General features: G+C 47.1%; 1 pseudogene; it reads left to right on the forward strand.

Moving 5' to 3' along the window:
- Positions 1-1,971: 1,971 nt before the first annotated feature.
- LOC115834684 lies at positions 1,972-3,138 on the forward strand (annotated as a pseudogene).
- The last annotated feature ends 3,311 nt before the right edge of the window (positions 3,139-6,449 follow it).

Consider the following 6,449-nt stretch of genomic DNA (forward strand, 5'->3'; position numbering starts at 1 on the left):
TCTCTGCCCAGAGCCTCCCTCAATTCTGGTGTCCAGTGTCCGCCTGTAGCGTCCCAAGACTCCTCGGAGGCCCAGTCTCCACCCGCAGCGTCCCAAGACTCGTCGGGTGTCCAGTCTCCAGCCAGAGCCTCCCACAATTCCAGTGTCCAGTCTCCTCCCGGAGCGTCCCACAATTCCGGTGTCCAGTCTCCACCCGCAGCCTCCCACAGTTCCGGTGTCCAGTCTCTGCCCGGAGACTCCCACAGTTCTGGTGTCCAGTCTCCGCCCACAGCCTCCCAAGACTCCGTGGAGGTCCACTCTCCACCCACAGCATCCCAAGAATCACTGGGTGTCCAGTCTCCACCCAGGGCCTCCCACAATTCCGGTGTCCAGTGTCTGCCCGGAGCCTTCCGAGACTGGAGGGAGCCATCTGCGCCCGCAGCCTCCCAGGACTCCTCGGGGGTCCAGTCTCCACCCACAGCCTGTCAAGACTCCTCGGGGGTCCAGTCTCTGAATAGCCTCCCAAGACTCCTCGAGGGTCCAGTCTCCACCTGCAGCCTCCCAAGACTCATCAGGCGTCCAGTTTCTGCCCGGAGCCTCCCACAGTTCTGGTGTCCAGTCTCCGCCCCGAGCCTCCCACAGTTCTGGGGTCCAGTCTCCACCCACAGCCTCCCAAGACTCGTCACGTGTCCAGTCTCCACCCGGAGCCTCCCAAGACTCGTCGGCTGTCCAGTGTCCACCCGGAGCCTCCCACAGTTCCGGTGTCCAGTCTCCACGCAGAGCACTCCGAGACTGGAGTAACCCATCTGCTCCCGCAGCCCACAGGACTCCTCGGGGGCCCAGTCTCCGCCCGCAGCCTCCCAAGACTCTGCGGAGGTCCACTCTCCACCCACAGCCTCCCAAGACTCGTCGGTTGTCCAGTCTCCACCCGCAGCCTCACAAGACTCCTTGGAGGTCCAGTCTCTGCCCGGAGCCTCCCAAGACTCGTCGGCTGTCCAGTGTCCGCCTGGAGCCTCCCACAGTTCCAGTGTCCAGTCTCCGCACGGAGCCTTCTGAGACTGGAGTGACCCATCTGCTCCCGCAGCCTCCCAGGACTCCTCGGGGTCCAGTCTCCACCCACAGCCTGTCAAGACTCCTCGGGGGTCCAGTCTCCAGCCAGAGCCTCCCATAATTCTGGTGTCCAGTCTCCGCCTGGAGCCTCCCACAGTTCTGGGGTCCAGTCTCCACCCGGAGCCTCCCACAGTTCTGGGTCCAGTCTCCACCCGCAGCCTTCGAAGACTTGTGCGTGTCCAGTCTCTACCTGCAGCCTCCCAAGACTCATCGCGTGTCCAGTCTCCACCTAGAGCCTCCCACATTCCGGTTCCGGTGTCCAGTGTCCACCCACAGCCTCCGAAGACTCGTCAGGTGTCCAGTCTCCACCCGCAGCCTCCCAAGACTCCTCGGATGTCCAGTCTCCACACGCAGCCTCCCAAGACTCGTCAGGTGTCCAGTCTCCGCCCGGAGCCTCCCACAGTTCCGGGGTCCAGACTCCACCCGCAGCCTCCCAAGACTCGTCGGGTGTCCAGTCTCCAGCCAGAGCCTCCCACAATTCCGGTGTCCTGTCTCCTCCCGGAGCACCCCACAGTTCCGGTGTCCAGTATACGCCCAGAGACTCCCACATTTCCAGTGTCCAGTCTCCACCCGCAGCCTCCCAAGACTCGCCACGTGTCCAGTCTATGCCCAGAGCCTCCCACAGTTCCGGTGTCCAGTCTCCCCCCAGAGCCTCCCACAGTTCCAGTGTCCAGTCTCCGCCCGCAGCCTCCCAAGACACCGCGGAGGTCCACTCTCCACCCACAGCCTCCCAAGACTCGTCGGGTGTCTGGTCTCCACCCAGAGTCTCCCACAATTCCAGTGTCCAGTCTCCGCCCAGAGCCTCCCACAGTTCCAGTGTCCAGTCTCCCCCCAGAGCCTCCCACATTCCAGTGTCCAGTCTCCACCAGAGCCTCCCACAATTCTGGTGTCCAGTCTCCACCTGGATCCTCCCACATTTCCGATGTCCAGTCTCCACCTGGAGCCTCCCACAATTCCGGTGTCCAGTCTCTGCCTGGAGCCTCCCACCGTTCTGGTGTCCAGTGTCCGCCCGGAGCCTTCCGAGACTGGAGGGAGCCATCTGCTCCCACAGCCTCCCAGCACTCCTTGGTGGTCCAGTCTCCACCCACAGCCTGTCAAGTCTCCTCGGGTGTCCACTCTCCGCCCGCAGCCTCCTGAGACTGGTGTGTCCCATCTCCACCTGCAATCTCCCGTCCCTAGTCGGGCGTCCAATCTCCTACTACACATGCTGAAATTGCTGGATCCTGGGAGGACGCTGAAAGTCATGTGGGATCGTTGTGAGGCCCAGGTGAAGAAAACTGAGGAACCCACCAAGCCTGATCAATGCCCTTGTGGAGAATCCTGCCTGCAGCCTCCTGAGACTCTGGTGTCCAGTCTCCGTCCGGAGCCCCCCAATGCTCCAGAGCCCATCAATTCTCAGAGCCTCCCAATATTGGAGCATCCTACATAAAAGAACTGCTTCAGGAGACACAGCAAGCCCAAAAGACCCTCTTCAATATAGATACACGTCGGAAAAACTCCATGAATTCTTCAAGTGGGCCGCAGACGTGGGAGTTGAAGAAACAATCTGGAATCTGTTTGACTTCACCACCAAGTACAGAGCAATCCATGAGGACCAAAAGTTTAAGAAAGTAAAGGAGTGTTCCTCAGAGCTGCAGTACATACACCATGGAGCTAGATGAAAAGGATGAGGACAAATTCTTCTCACAGGAAAAATACCGGGGCAGGAAATTCCACACACCATCAAATTCTTATACCGCACAGCGTGTGAAGATGAAATATGGAGCATGGTACCTCAAGCCTAAGTTGTGGAAAACGTGTAGAAGTGATGAAACTTTGACTGACCCCAAACTCTTACTTAAAAAGCCTGATGAACCTGACGTTCTTGAAGATCTTTATGGACCAATTGCCTTTAAGGATTTCATTCTCAGCAAGGGCTATGAAATGCCTGGAATCCTTGAAAGGCTGTTTGCCAGGAAAGGATGGACTTATGACTCTGAACAGACTCCTATTCAACGTGCAATACTTTACAGGTACGAAGAAATCGTAGAGTCATCGGAAGAAGATTAGCGCTCTTCAGTTTACTACTCAATTGGGTATTTCTTGCTCTCATTTTAATCATCAATCATAATTTATGATGAAAAATATCCATATGCAGCTATTGAGAGAAAAACAGAACAGATAACAGAGAAATAAGTGTAGGAGACATTTGGGACATGGTGAAAAGTATAAAAATGTATAATTCGAGTTACAGAAGAATAGAAGAGAAAGATGGCACAACAACAACATTTGAAAAACTAATGACTAAGAAACTCTTGAAGCTGGAAAATACCAGTGACAGATTCAGGAAATGCTACAAACCACAAGAATGATAAACATAAGGAAAACCACACCTAAACACATCATCATTAAAATTTCTGAAAACGAAACATGAAAATAAATATACATTTTTGTTTGTTTTAAATTTTGTATTCCTAATTTTTGTGGGTACATAGTACGTGTATATATTTTAATATTGATATGTTAATATCAACAGAGAGATAATTTCACTGCCCTAGTAATTTCTTGTGCTCCATCTACTCCTCCCTCCCTTAGAGCCCTTAAATCTCTGAAAGTTACTGACCTTTTTACTGTCTCCATAGCTCAGCCTTTTACAGAATGTCAAATAGTTGGAATCACACAGTACACAGCCTTTTCAGATTGGCTTTTTCCACCTAGTGAAATTAGTTCATCTATGTCTTTGTTTTTATCACTGAATAATATCCCACTGAATGGATGTGCCATACATTGTTCATCCATTCACCTATTCAAGGATGTCATGGTCACTTCCAAGTTGTGGAAATTATGAGTAAAGCCGCTATAAACATTAGTTTTGTAAGAAAGTTTCAAGCTGTTTTCTAAAGTGGTGTACCATTTTGCATTTTCACCAGCAAAGAATGAGAGTTCTTGTTACTCAACTTCCTTGCCAGCATTAGGTGCTATCAGTGTTTTGGAATTTTCCATTTTAATTGTTATAAAGCTGTTTCTTATTGTTTGTATCAATCAAGGTTCTTGAGAGTGACAGAGCCAGTAGGATATATGTATATGTAAAAGGGACTTATTAGGGAGAATTGGATCACATGATTACAAAGGTGAATTCCCGCGATAGGACTTCTGCCAGCTGGGGACCGAGAAAAGCTGATAGTGAAGCTGACAGTGCTGCCCTCAGTCTGAGGCCAAAGGCCCAAGAGAACCCAGGAGCCTGTTGGTGCAAGTCCCAGAGTTCAGAGGCCAAAGAACCTGGAGTCTGATTACCAAGGGCATGAAGAGAGAAAGCTAACTTCTGGCAAGGGGAGGGATGGTCAGAGCAAGAGACCTCAGCAAGCTGAATACCCCCCTTCTTCTGCTCCCTTTGTTCTATCTCTGTTGGCAGCCAATTGGATAGTGCTTATCCACATTGAGGTGGGGTTTCCTTTCCGGGTACTGTGACTCACATGTTAATCTCTGAAAACACCCATTTGCACACACCCAGAAACAATGCTTCAGCATCCATCTAAGCATCCTTCAATCCAATGAAGTTGACACATACTATTAACCATCATAATGTTGTTTTAGTTTACAATTCCCTAATTACATATACTGTTGAGCATATTTTCATTTACTTATTTTCCATTTGCAGATCTTCTTTCATGAGGTGTCTGTTTAGATATTTTATCTGTTTTTAATATTGAGATGTTTGTTTTCTTATAGTTGAGTTTCTAGAATTCTTTATGTATTGTGAATACAAATTCTTTATTCTATATATGTTTTGAAAATATTTTGTCCACTGTTTGACTTGATTTTCATTCTCTGAACAGGACGTTTCACAGGAAAATGTTATAATTTTAAGGAATTCCAATGTATCTACTTTTTTCCATAGATTATGCTAATGGTGCTGTATCTAAATAGTCTTGGCCAAACCGAAGGCCACCTATATTTTCTCTTATGTTATCATCTGGGAGTTTTATAGTTTAGCATTTACATTTAGGTCTACAATGCATTTGATGCTATTGTTTGTAAAATGTGCAAGGTCTGTGTCTACATTCTTTTTTTGCATATGAATGTCCAATTATTCTAGCACATTTTGTTGAAAAGAGCATTCTTTCTCCACTGAATATTCTTGCTCATTTGTCAAATATAAATTGGTTATATTCATGTAGGTCTATTTTTGGACATTCTATTCTGTTCCATCGATCTGTTTTTCTGTTTCTTTACCAATACGACAATATGTTGATTACTGTAACAATATAGTATTGAAGTCAGGTAGTATTAATCCTCTGATTTTGGTCTCCTTCAATGTTGTGTTGGCTATTTTGGGTCTCTTGCCTTTCCACATAAACTTTAGAATCAGTTTGCTGAAATCTACAAAACAATTTTGAATTTTGATTTGAAATGCATTGAATCTATGGACAATTTTGAAAAAGTTGACATCTTTAATTATTCATTAACTTTTTAGTTTCCCTTTATGTACATCTTATACATATTTTGTTAGATTGTGCCTAAGTATTTCATGTTTTTGGTGTCAATATAAATGGCATGGTGTTTCTAATTTCAAATTCCAATTGTTCACTTCTAGTATATAAAAGAGAAAATGGGCCAGGCACGGTGGCTCATGCCTGTAATCCCAGCACTTTGGGAGGCTGAGGCGGTTAGATTATGAGGTCAGGAGATCAAGACCATCCTGGCCAACATGGTGAAACCCTGTCTCTACTAAAAATACAAAAATTAGCCGGGCATGGTGGCATGTGCCTGTAGTAGTCCCAGCTACTCAGGATGCTAAGGCAGTAGAATCGCTTGAACCTGGGAGGCGGAGGTTGCAGTGTGCCAAGATAGCGCCACTGCACTCCAGCCTGGTGACAGAGTGAGACTCTGTCCCCCAAAAAAAAAAAAAAAAAGGGAAAGAAAAAAAATTGCTTTTGTATACTAACTTTGTAACCTGCAAACTTTCTGTAATCACATATTTGATCCAGAAGATTTTGTTGATTCTTTGAAATTTTCTACATAAGCAATCATCCCAACTAAAAAAAAAAAAAAAAGAGTTTTATTTTTTCCTTTTCAATCTGTATACCTTTACTTCCATTTCTGGTTCTATTGCATTAACTAGGACTTCCAGTATGATGTTGATAGGAGTGGTAAGAGTGGACTTTCTTACTTTGCTCCTCATCTTAGCATGAACTTGGTTTCTCAACTTTAAATATGACAGCTGTAGACATACAAACTCCAGGGGAACTCAGTCTTAGGAAGCATGTTCACTCTTTTGTGAGTTTTACCTCCAGGAGCCCAACTATATTTTCACAGTGAAGATCGGAAAAAATTACCATGTGCACCTTGGTGGGGGGAGGGGTGGTAAAAAATAATCCCTT

The sequence above is a fragment of the Nomascus leucogenys genome, chromosome 1a (assembly GCF_006542625.1).
Source record: "Nomascus leucogenys isolate Asia chromosome 1a, Asia_NLE_v1, whole genome shotgun sequence".
NCBI lineage: Eukaryota > Metazoa > Chordata > Mammalia > Primates > Hylobatidae > Nomascus > Nomascus leucogenys.